The sequence below is a fragment of the Hemicordylus capensis genome, chromosome 4, assembly GCF_027244095.1.
Source record: "Hemicordylus capensis ecotype Gifberg chromosome 4, rHemCap1.1.pri, whole genome shotgun sequence".
Classification (NCBI taxonomy): Eukaryota; Metazoa; Chordata; class Lepidosauria; order Squamata; family Cordylidae; genus Hemicordylus; species Hemicordylus capensis.
This window is the reverse complement of record NC_069660.1, coordinates 118044419-118056470: the sequence shown is the minus strand read 5'-3', so window position 1 is coordinate 118056470 and position 12052 is coordinate 118044419. Positions and strand designations below refer to the sequence as shown.

Sequence of the window (12052 nt, the reverse complement as noted above, 5' to 3'; positions counted from 1 at the left end):
TTAAAATCAGTTAATGATTAAACCAGAAATTATAAAACAGTGTAAAATCCAATAATTAACAATTAAAACATCATAAAACAGCAATTAAACAATCAGAACAATCAAAAGACCCTGAAAAACAAGTTACAACATTAAAACCCATTAAAACAATATTAATTAAAAGCCTGGGTGAACAGGTGTCTCTTTAAAGACTTTTTAAAAGCTTTTTAAAGGCTCATGAGCAGTATCTTATTTTAAAATGAAACAAAACAGCAGAACTGTGTAGCAGTTGTATAGTATGGCTTGTCTTACAGAAGCAGAACTGGTCTGAATGAAATCACTGGGTCTCTGTTTTATTTCTCGCATACATTTGCCTGATTTATTATAAGCTCCACTGATTGTCCTTTCAGAAAAATAGTGTAAGAAACAAACATGCATGCACATAGCTAAAGGCCATAATAAATTCTTCCTGACATGCAATATGGGACAACCTACTGGAGACAGAGTCAGAATCGATGCGCTAAGCATGTACATTATTAATGCCTTCTTCCACTTAGTCTCATTTACTAGGAAAATGGATGGCAGTTTTCACTTTAACCCATGGCCAAAACAAACTGCTTTTAACGGAGCTCAAACTGAGGCATATTTCTCCCTATGGCCTGGTGTTTCACATTAGTACTACTGTGGGATAATGGCAGTTTTACCAGGCAGTGATAGTTTAATGCATGCAAACAGATAATATTTAATGTATTGTTATTTTTTAACATGAACTTTATTTATTTTTATATCAGAAATTAGATAAAAGCTAAGGAGAAAACATACTCCATTAACTTATATACCTAAATACAGAAAAATAACAATTTTTAAAATGAATACATAATAAGAAAAATGATGTGCCCTTTCTCGCAGTCATGTGAGAGGACTAGCTAGTGGGTGGTGGGGAAGACTACGAAAGACCACCTTTCTCACAGATGGTCTCAGAGGAACACAGATTGCATGCCCAGATGGTCTGTCAGTGTCCCAGGCAGTGCGGAGGCAAAGGGTCCAGGGAGCATAACCCCAGACCCCAGAAATGCCACAATACACCGTGCGAGTGTGTGGTGCATTGTGGGGCTTTCCCTGGTTATGAGCAGGCACCCATCAGTGTTGGGTGCCTGCAAGCAGCCGACACTGACAAGGGTCAGGTAAAAGGGATTAAGGGAACACTCACTCACTTAGCAACACTTAAGAGCCCTGCTTCTTAGCCAGGTTTGCCACCAAGGCACCGCAGGGAGCTGGATGGCTCCCCATGGTTCCCATGGACAGCAAAGCCCGGGCTTAGCTGCCCTAGCCTGGTCTTGGCTGTTCATGAAAACAGCCTCTATGTTTTAGATCAATGAAGTGAAGTCTGTGGGCTATGGAACAAGGAAAAGAGGAGAATTACCCTAATCATACTATATATTTGTATTTAGGAGATAAGTGTTCTCTTGGGGTGGGGTGAAGAACTAAGCTATAAGATATAAAAGGGAACCAAAGTGCCATTGTAACTAGGAACACATTTCTGGTATTCAGAACAGGGTTCCTAGCCTACCTAGCTTATACATAATTAGAACTCCCAGTTCTTCTCCATCCATTAAGTTTATGCGTTTAAAGAAAGGGCTGCCCTGCAAATCTAAGAAGCAAGTGGGAGTAAAACAAAAAAACAAACAAGCTGACAAGAAAACCACAGGGGGGGAAACCAGAAAGAATAATCAATACATAAAATTGCTTCTGTGTTCTCTCACTGCAAGAACGGTTTGATTCATTTTAAGACATTCAGAAATGATGATCTTCTCTAGCCACTGATTAGGCATATAAATCGATACTTTTGCATCTTTTGCATATGGGGAGATGGTGCTTTCCAGAGAGAGAGATCAACAACTATTTGGAAGGCTCTAGATGATGGAAAAATGAAGAGGGTAAATTATTTAGATCAGGGTATGAGAAAGGCTGGTCTGCTGCTCTCAGAACACACAGCAACTTCCAGAAATTTACTGGTCTCTAGGGAATCAGGCCAGATTACACAACCTTTGTCCTTGGTACAAGTCTCTTTGTTGTAAGTCTTCCTTCTAACATGTTAAGAGAGAAAAAGTTGTGTGGATAATTCCTCACACGCACAAACTACAGTTCTGCACACTAAAGAAATTTGGTTGTATAGCAGCATATATAATAGGGATGTGCACAAATAATCAATTTTTTAAAATTCAATTTGTATCCAAAACACATCACCCTGGATTTGTTTTGTATCTAAATCTACCCCCCATCACCCCAGATTTGATTTCTATTTGTTTTGATTTGATTTGGATTTGGACCGATTTGGACCACTTAACAAGGTCCTAGGGGCACCAAATTTGGGTGGTGGGTAGGTCCCCATGGGTGCCACCTACCATCCTTATTTCAAGGCAGTGGGACACTTGGTTGATTTTTAATGTGGGTTTATTTTAGTTTTTACTGATTTTGAACATTTCTACCATAGGAAACAATGGGGATTCAAAGTTGACATATCCTAACCCTAACATAGACCCCCAGCTTTCATTTAAAAAAACAAACAAACTAAGCTGTAGCCCTTGTAGAAGTGGAGTTACAGAGCAAAATGTGCGGTCATTATTTTTCAAATGTTTGGATTCTTTGGTGTATAATAACTATTCCTCATAATGAATCTATATGAGGATTCATTGCACACCTTCATTTCTTCTGTTCATTTTGACTGTCACTGGACAGTGCCAACTGTCAACTGTCATGTGCCAACTACACCCCACCACCACCTGCAAGGCAGTGGGGTACTCATTTTAATTTTTAGGAATATTGAAGAGTTTAGATTCTTTGGTGTCTAATAACTTTTCCTCATAATGAATCCCTATGAGGATTAATTATACACTTTCATTTCTTCTGTTCATTTTGACTATCATTGGACAGTGCCAACCGTCAACTACCATGTGTCAACTACGCACACACCCCACACACACTGGGGTACTCAGTTTTTTTGTTTTAGGTTTTTTTGAAGTGTTTAGAATCTTTGTATCTTCATTAGACATATTCATTTCTTCTGTTCATTTTGACCCCACTGCTTTGCAGGTGGAGGTGGGGAATTAGTGGCATTCCATGTTCTAACTACCCCACAGCCCACAAGCCACTGGGTACTCAATTTATATTTTAGGAATTTTTTAGGTGTTTAGACTCTTTGGTGTGTAATGAGCCTGAACACTTGTAAAGAGCCTTGGGAAAGGGGGAAAAAAATCCTAGAACATAAAATCCTAGAACACTTGGGGGAAAAAATCCTAGAACATAAACTGTACCCCACTGCCTTGTGGGTAGGGGGGTGTAGTTGGCACATGGCAGTTGACCGTTGGCATTGTTGAAAAGACAGTCACAATGAATAAAAGAAATGAAGGTGTGTAATGAATCCTCATAGGGATTCATTGAGGGAAAGTTATTATACAACAAAGAATCCAAACACTTGAAAAATAGTGACCATACATTTTGCTCCATAACTCCACTTCTGCAAGGGCTAGAGCTTAGCTTTTTTAAAAAAAATGAAAGCTGAGAATCTGGGGGAATTAATAGGAGGGATCCAAATCTCGAATCGATTTGAATTGAATAAGGTGTGATTAGATTCGTACCCGAAACTAGCCAATGGACCACAGGGTTATTTGTTTTGTCTCCAAATCACCCAAATCAGCTAGATTGGGGTAGAAATCAATTTGTACCTGAATCAATTTGCACATCCCTAATATATAATCATTGCCTGTAATTCATGATAGTTCTTGAACCTTCACTGAGGGTTTTGATCTGGCTGTAAGGCAGCAACAGCGTAGGGTGGCTGGTGGCAGCCTGTGTGTGGCTGCCACCATTGCCCCCTGCCCCTGCCCCCGCTTCTGACATCTGATAGCAATAGCAATAGCACTTACATTTATATACTGCTCTATAGCCGAAGCTCTCTAAGCGGTTTACAATGATTTAGCATATTGCCCCCAACATTCTGGGTACTCATTTTACCGACCTCGGAAGGATGGAAGGCTGAGTCAACCTTGAGCCCCTGTCAGGATCGATCTTGCAACCTTCTGGTTACAGGGCAGCAGTTTTACCACTGCACCACCAGGGCCCGGCTAGCCACGCCCCCGCATCTGACATCAGACGCAGGGGACGTGGTCTCTCTCCCAAATGGGGCCGTGTGGTCCCGTTTGGAAGGGAGAGTGGCCCGTGCTGTATTGGGCAGCATGGGCTGGAGTGACTCTTCCTTAAAGGCAGTGAGAGCTGTTCTAGCCGTGCTGCCAATGCAGTGTGGGCTGATCTCTCTCCTAAATAGGGCTGCGTGGCCCCGTTTGGGAGGGAGATCGATCAGCCCCGCTGTGTTGGCAGCGAGACCAGGAGCAGCTTCCCCTGCTTTTAAGGCAAGGAGAGTCACTCTGGCCATGCTGCCAATGCAGTGCAGACCAATTTCGGCTCCAAACGGGGCCACACAGCCCCATTTGGGACTGAAATAATGCCCCCCGCGTCTGATGTCAGATATGAGGGCTGTTTCTGGGGCCGCACTCGCGGCCCCTGATTGGTGGCAGCCTTGGTTCTTTGAACCCATTTGCACAATGGTGGCTCCGCTCCTGTAAGGCAGTACACACATTTGAAAAAAAGAGATAAGTAGTAATCACAACCCATGAATATGATCCTTGAACATTCACTGAGAGCATATTTTTCACCATGTCCAAAAGCAGGCACGTAGTGGCTCAGCTAAGAGATAGATGCAAATTCTAGGAGAAGAGCCATGCTGCTCATCTACATCCATTGTCTGCAGTGGTATGACTGCCAACATCCCTTGGCTACTCCTAGTTATGTAAGCAATGGTCATCTGCATGGTTAGGGCCACTCTGCGTGCTAATGTATAATACTAGCAGTGTCTGCCTTATTAGGGGCAAACTTTCTGTACATTCCTTTCATTATGAGGAGGGACTTTCTGAGAGTTGCCACATAACCCTTCTATTGGCTCAGCTGGGACTGGCTGCCATTTGTCTCCTAGTGCTGTCTCCTGCAGCGATGATTACATCTGGTCTCTATGTTACCTCGTCATGTGCAAGTATGAAAGAAATGGTTTCTGGATATGTTTATTTCCCCCATTTCTTTTCCATTTTGTGTCATCTCTCTTTAAGGCATCATTTTTAAACTGTATAGTACCCTGATGTGAGGTCTTTAGCAGAAAGTAGATATATACATGTAGTAAATCAACAAATTAATGAGAGGGGTATGGGAGCAGCCAAGTCACAATGGTGAATGTATAGATTGGGCCCTAGCTTACATTTCAAAACAGCACAACAAAGAAGGATGTGACACCAATGAGTTTATTTTGGCGCTTATTTTGGTTTTCAACATAACAATATTTTAGTTTACATCTAAAATGAACACTGCCTATGAAAGATAATTCTGCAACAAACCATTTAGGGCCTACCTGCATGTCCACCTGGGTGCATGTAGCTATGGTAACAACATTGGATCCCATCCAGTGATGAGCTGGTTGTGTGCACCAATTGCCACATGCAGTTTTTGGCAGTCCACTCAGGAACAACACCAGATTGCAGGGGCCCTGCTGCAAAGCCCTGTGCTAGCCCCATCCTCCTGATGGCTGGGCAGCAGTAGTCTTGAGTGCTCCGCGACAGTTGCACAGTGACTGTCCAGGCTGGACAGTGTCAGTCATGCTGCAACAGAATGAGTGTATATTGTGTTGTTGCTTTAAAAAAATATGATGGTAAGCAGCACAGCTGTCTGGAGTACATGAAGTACTCCGGATTGTACTTTGGATTTCTGCTGCCACCCAGGCTTTCACATTAGTTGGGCACTGAGCAGGGCCTCAGGGCTGAGCCACGGGTCTTCTGATGAGATTGGGCCCCAGCAGTGCCTAATTTGTCTGGCCTCTGACTCCACTGCAAAACAAATGTTACTTTGCTGTTGCTGATTCCTGTGCATGGTGATGGAGGCACACAATCTGCTCACCACAGGTTTTGAGTAGAGTTGCCAACTTTTGACTTCCAAAACACAATCTTTCTGTGTTGGATCAGGTTGGAGCCTAGTTAGGGGTGGAATCAGGGTAGAACTGGATCAGGCGCGTAACAATGATAGGGCAAGGGGAGACAGTTGTCTGGGGGCCCCACTGCCTGGAGGGGCACCCCAGAGGCACCTCACGTGACTCCCCATTGCCCCCTGCCCAGCCCCAAGGCCCCTCACCCACTTGCCCTGTTTGCCATCTCTCCAGCTTGTTCTCCTGGCCGGCAATGGAGGCAGCCGACAAGCTGCAAAGAGCTCCTTTTCTCCCGCCTCTCAGCTGATCGGCGGGTGGGCGGGGCTTCCATGGAGGCCTCGTGTAGGCCTCTGTGAAGCCTGAGCTCCAGTAGGGCCCAAGCCAGCCAGGAAGGAGGAGGCAGCCAGAGTGGCCACCACTGCTCCCTGCAGCAGAAGACCCCTTGCTGCCCTGCCGAACCCAGCATTTGTCAGGTAGAGTGTGAACTCCTTTTTGTGGTTACCTTCCCCCCGCCCAGGATATATAGGCATCTGCTTGCCATAGGGCTTTGATATGGGGTGGAGGGACTGAGAAGTCTCTGAATATTTATTTTTAAACAGCTTGGAAAATTTGCTGGCTTAAAAAAAACTATCTAAAAAGTCCTATAAGTGGCTTGTTTCATGGCAGAAAATTACAAAAACTTCTGGAAGAAACAGTATTATATTTATTTTATTCATTCATTCATTCATTTATAAATGCACTTATGTTCAAGTTGTTTTGCAACCCAGAAGGTCTGAGTGAGAACTGTGAAGCATGTCTTGTGCTTTTATTTTATTTTATTTTATTTTTCTTGTGTGTGAACTGCTCCCCAATAACTTGCAGGGACTTCAGGGTCAATCTGGCCAACATGTGAATGCAGCACCTCTATTCCAGAGGAGATGTGTGTTAAAGGGCTTTAAAAGCCTCCTGTGAAAAACCTCCTGCAATCAAACTTGACTGAATTTGTTCAGAATTCTGAGAAAACAAACATAGGCTCACCCTGCATGGTTGAAAGTATCATTTGCTAATCTGCAGCAAGGGGGGCATTTTAATCATTCATCTTTCTAGTGTGTTCTAGGCATTAAAAGTAAAACAAATGTATAGTACTCAATGTATATCACTATATATTGTGACGTGTGCGTGTGTGTATTCAGTGAAATGTATTTCCAGGCAGCATACTTATTTTGGAATATCAGACTTAAACCCTTGGGGGCCTGGGGTGTGCGGAGGCCCTGGACTTTGAGTGGGGGGGCCCCATTTTAAAATCTCGTCTCTGGGCCCACTGCAACCTTGCTACGTACACCCCTGAACTGAATAGAAAAAGAGTTGAGCCAGGGTGGAGCTATGCCTTGTCAGGTCATAGGTGGAGCCTGACAGATCTGGACAGAAATAACCTTCAAGCTCTGTCATGTCACTTTTCAGATCCCAGCCTTCAAGAACCTGCTTTTACTGGTTGGATCAGTAAATAATGAACAGTTTTGACTCTAGATGGAAGGAAATTTGAGCTGGCTTTTAAACCACTGAATTTGTAGCACTGTATTTGCAGTGGTTGTTTGAGGAGGTCCTTATGTTGCAGTTCCTAAACATTATTAATCAGAAGTACCTTCCACTGTATTCCGTGGAGCTTACTTCCAAGTAAACATGCACAGGGTTTTAGCTTTAGAGCTTTGGTGTGGCAACACTTTGTTAACTTTAGCTATAGTACTCTTCCAAGCAGGTGCAGGAGTCTGTTCACATATATAATAACCTTCAATAGATGGGGTTAAGCAGGGCCTTTATCCTGATATGACCTTTGTATAAGCTAATACTTTATATATGTTTGTCACTAGAGGGAGCTGATCTTACTTTCCAAATGCATTTAAACAGTGAAATAGATTATGAAGTACAGGGCATGAAGAGTGTAACTTTCTAGCTATTTTTAAAAACTACATGTAGCCATGCAAAGACTTTCTACATATTAATGGAAATGTGGTTGTAGTTTTTTTATTTCCAGGGCAAGGAGAAAGAGAAATATTTATGGTTTGTTTCTTTGTTTTAACATGAACTGCTTCCTGTAACACTAAGAATGGGACAAATGGAAAAATAATATTTGGAGAAGATAATATCTAGTCTGGAAGTGGTCCCTTTAAATCTCTGTGTTCTGTTTGGTTGCCTAGGACAACCCTTGTAAACATCAGTGAACCTACATGTGGCCTTTGAAAAAGCTGGAAGTTGAACCTGATGGCGAAGGTTAGGTCACTTCAGAGCTGCTTGAATCAGACTGTGAGTACTCAGTTGCTGTAAAAGGTAGTGTTATTTTTCTTCATTTGATATAATTTGATTCATGCTTTTGAATTTTCCTTTCAGTGTTTTCAAGGAAGACAAGAAATTGTCTTCAGAGTATACCCATGCTATTTCTGTATAATTTCCATTGCTAAATATAGTTTAGTGATGGAAATAAGAAATTAATCTCAGGCAATAATGGAAAACACTGGATATTTCTGATAATGGGAAATGACTGTTCCGTAGTGTATTTGTGTATACTTCTGAAAAGTGCCTGGAGGGAGAGAGGCTGTTCACAAATTATTGCAAGTTTTGTATAGGAGATAGGAAAATAAATAACTCTCACCCCTTTGCCACTTACTGATGCAAATCAGTCAGTAGTGGTACAGTAGACAAACCTAGTTGGATGAAGAACAGATATTCCCTCAGCGGAAGTGTTAAACTTTACTCTTACCCAAGGAAAACCTTTAGCTTTCTTATCATAATTTTTCAGAGTTAAGAAACAAGTGTTGTGTTTTATGTGTGTGTGTTTTATTATATTGATTGTTAATAATGGAATGTGGTAGCCTATGGAAAGCTAGCATTTAAATGTTATTTCTGTAATATTTCTAGGGAAAATGCTCAACTATTCTCAACAGCTATTGCCATTTTGAAAAAAAACGATTTAGGGCTTAAAACACATGTGGTGTATTTTGAAAATGATATTTTCTGTTCCTCCCATGAACATCTCTCTTATTTCAGCAATGGAAGGTCTGCTTGTATAGAATATGGGGGTGAGGGTGGGATCCCAAGAGAAATATTAGCATGGATAAGTTGAATATTCTATTTGAAGCAGCATTTTGAATACCCACTCTACTACAACAAAGGCAACTAGCAAAAACATTCAGTCTAAAAATCTGATTTTTAGGGGCTTGAACTTTCTGGAGGCTGCTGTGCCTTTCAGTGATATTTGGTCATGTTTATTCTTGAAGAATATTGCTATGTCTGCTGCTGCGACTACTATTTAATATCTATAAAAAGCTTACTGGAATGTGTTTTAACACAATATTTATGCCTGGTTAGCTGAAACATGTGGTTTGGCAGCCAAAAAGCAAAGGTTGTATAAAATATGGGATGAACTGGATTCTCACTAGAGCATTTAGTATTGGTTCCTGAAGTCCTTTGGGGAAAACAGTTGGAAGCTGAATGCATAACCTCACACTTCTCCTTTTAATAGTCCTATGTATGATAGCCTATGGAAAATTGATATTCCACTGCAAATAGAGCATTGGGAGGGACCAGAGAAAGGGAGAGTTGGTAATATGCAGAGATGATTAATCTTGATTGTTACTTGTATTGTACTTGTATTTCAAAAACTGTGCTAAATTTCTTGTCTTTTAAATAAGTAATTGTATGTATTATAAAAAGCACATTTAAAAAATGTATTAAGCATGGCAGTAAATACAATGATCCTCTGACCTTCTGTTTTACTTAAAAAAAACAACAAACCATTTATGTTCTGTTCATCCTCCAAGGTGCACAGAGTATTGTACATAGTTATGTTTATTTCCACATCATCCCTATGAGGTAGATTAGACTGAGAAAGAAGTGACTGGTCTGGCCCACAGTCACCCAGTGAGTTGTGTGGCTGAATGGGGATTTGAACTTGGGTCTCCCTGATCCTGTTCCAAACCTCAAACCACTGCAGCATGTTGTTGTCCAACATTTCCCCCTCTAATTTGTTTTGTTGCTGCTGCTGCTGCTAGGAGCTGCGGGGACCCTGGCGGTTCTCATGTGCCAGCAAAACCAGGCTGGACTTTCTTCGCTCAGTTTTGCCTGCATGTGAGGATAGCCCCAGAATGTTATATCCTTTCACATGATATGAAATCAGCTCCATATGGGTGCAATAAGAAGAAGGTAGTAAGTTTAGTAACATCAGGCAAGATGCTCACTTAGGTGGACAGGTGGCGATGAACTTTGAATTTAATCAACCAACCAACCAACCATTCACCCACAACCAGATAATTGTTTTGCTCAATTAATATGTCATCAGACTGGCATCATGAATCTATGCACTAATATCATAACATATGAATGCTCTGGATGCACAATCTATTAGTGTAATAATGTGATTTTTACAAATATTCTTTCTGTGCTCAACGCTGTCCAGTGCTGCAACGTTGTGCCATATTTGGTGACCATAAATTACTCTGCTTTGAAACAAGATGACTTCTCCCTGGAACCATGAGCCACAGTAATTATGTGGGTAATTCTGAGAAAGTTATAAATACTAGGGATGTGAGAAATGATTGGGGTACAAAATGAACCTGGCTGATTTGGGCAATTTGTAGAGAAAACAAATCACCCCTCTGCTGAATTGCCCAGATCTAGGTACAAAACAAATCACCCTAGCTTTGGACCTGAAAGATTATGAGATTTGGACCTCCATTTTGTGGCCAAAATGGGTTGGGTGGTAATGCCCAATGAGTGGAAACTACCACTCACATTTCAAAGAAATTGGGCAAAGGAGTGATTTTTAAAGAATTTTTGGTTGGTCTGTCTCCCCCGCCCCCAGGGAATAATGGGGATTTCAGCAGCCTTATAGCTCCACGTGAGGGGTACCAGTGTGGCCCAGAGTGAGTTGTGGTGGGTGGTAGTGCCCAATGCGTGCAAGGAAGCTGCTACCCATATTGCAAATATATTGGGCAAAGGTGTGATTTTTAAAAGATTTTTGAAGTTTATGCATCTTTAAGCTTTTCCCCATAGGGAATAATGGAAATTTTATCAGCCTTACTTATAACTCCCTGTGGGGAGCACCAGGGTGGCCCAGAGCAGGTTCTGGTGGGTAGCAGTGCCCAATGGGTGCAAGGAAACTACCACCCGTATTTCAAAGAAATTTGGCAACAGGGTGCTTTTAAATTTGTTTTTGAAGTTGGCATGTATTTGTGGCAGATGGGGGGACAGAAAAGAGGTTTCGGGGGCAGAAGAGTGGGTCAGGTGGTAGTGCCCCAATGGGAACCTGCTACCAACCAGATTGCAAATAAACTGGTGAAAGGATTTTTAATTTCCCCCCTGAAGTTTGTGCATCTTTAAGCTTCCCCCCCCTTTGCAAATAATGGGGGATTTCAGCAGCCCCATAACTCACTTGGGGGGCACCAGAGTGGCCCAGGGTGGGTTGTCATGTAGTGCACATAGGGTACCAACCACCTCCAGAATGACAAGTCCATGGGTCACTGGGTTTTGTTGTTTTCAGTGTCTGAGGTGTTCTGAGAGTTGATTCTCTGGTAGGAAATGAGATCTCTCAAATTTGAAAAATTCAGGTACAAATCAAATCTGAGGTGATGGGGGGGGGCAGATTCGGACCCAAAACAAATTGGGGGTGATTCGATTTGGGTAAAAATTGATTTGTTCACATTCCTAAAAAATACTATATTTGACAAACATTATCAAGCCTAAGCTAATATGGAATGCTGCCTTTTCAAGCCTAAGCTAATATTGAATGCTGCTAGCATTGACATTGATTAACAGAACTATTATACTTAATTGAAAAAAGTGTCTTTTACTTTCATGCTTGCACCTCTATATTCTACAGTGTGTGCACCTATGCTTTGACACCAAAATGGAAGAATTACTCAAAACTAAATTTGCAAGCATGAATAACAAATGGATTGTAGTCCAGATAGTGGAAAGACACATTAGGGTACCCTAGAGGAACAAACAGACCGATCAGCAAGAAAATAAAGAAAATAACATTTTAGTGTAGAGGCTCATTGTGAAATTGAGGTATTGGCA

The 12052-nt window shown here is 41.8% G+C and overlaps 1 protein-coding gene across 3 annotated transcripts in view; it reads left to right on the top strand.

Moving 5' to 3' along the window:
- The window catches only part of TTLL7 (tubulin tyrosine ligase like 7), a 136459-nt gene that overhangs the window by 2159 nt on the left and 122248 nt on the right, over nt 1-12052 (top strand). The window contains exons 1-2 of one of the 3 annotated variants that reach the window (XM_053243200.1): nt 6382-6474; nt 8176-8281. The gene's annotated coding sequence lies outside the window, so the exon portion shown is untranslated. Of the gene's footprint in view, nt 1-6381; nt 6475-8175; nt 8306-12052 lie in introns of those variants that run through there. The other 2 variants (XM_053243202.1, XM_053243201.1) reach the window with 2 other exon arrangements.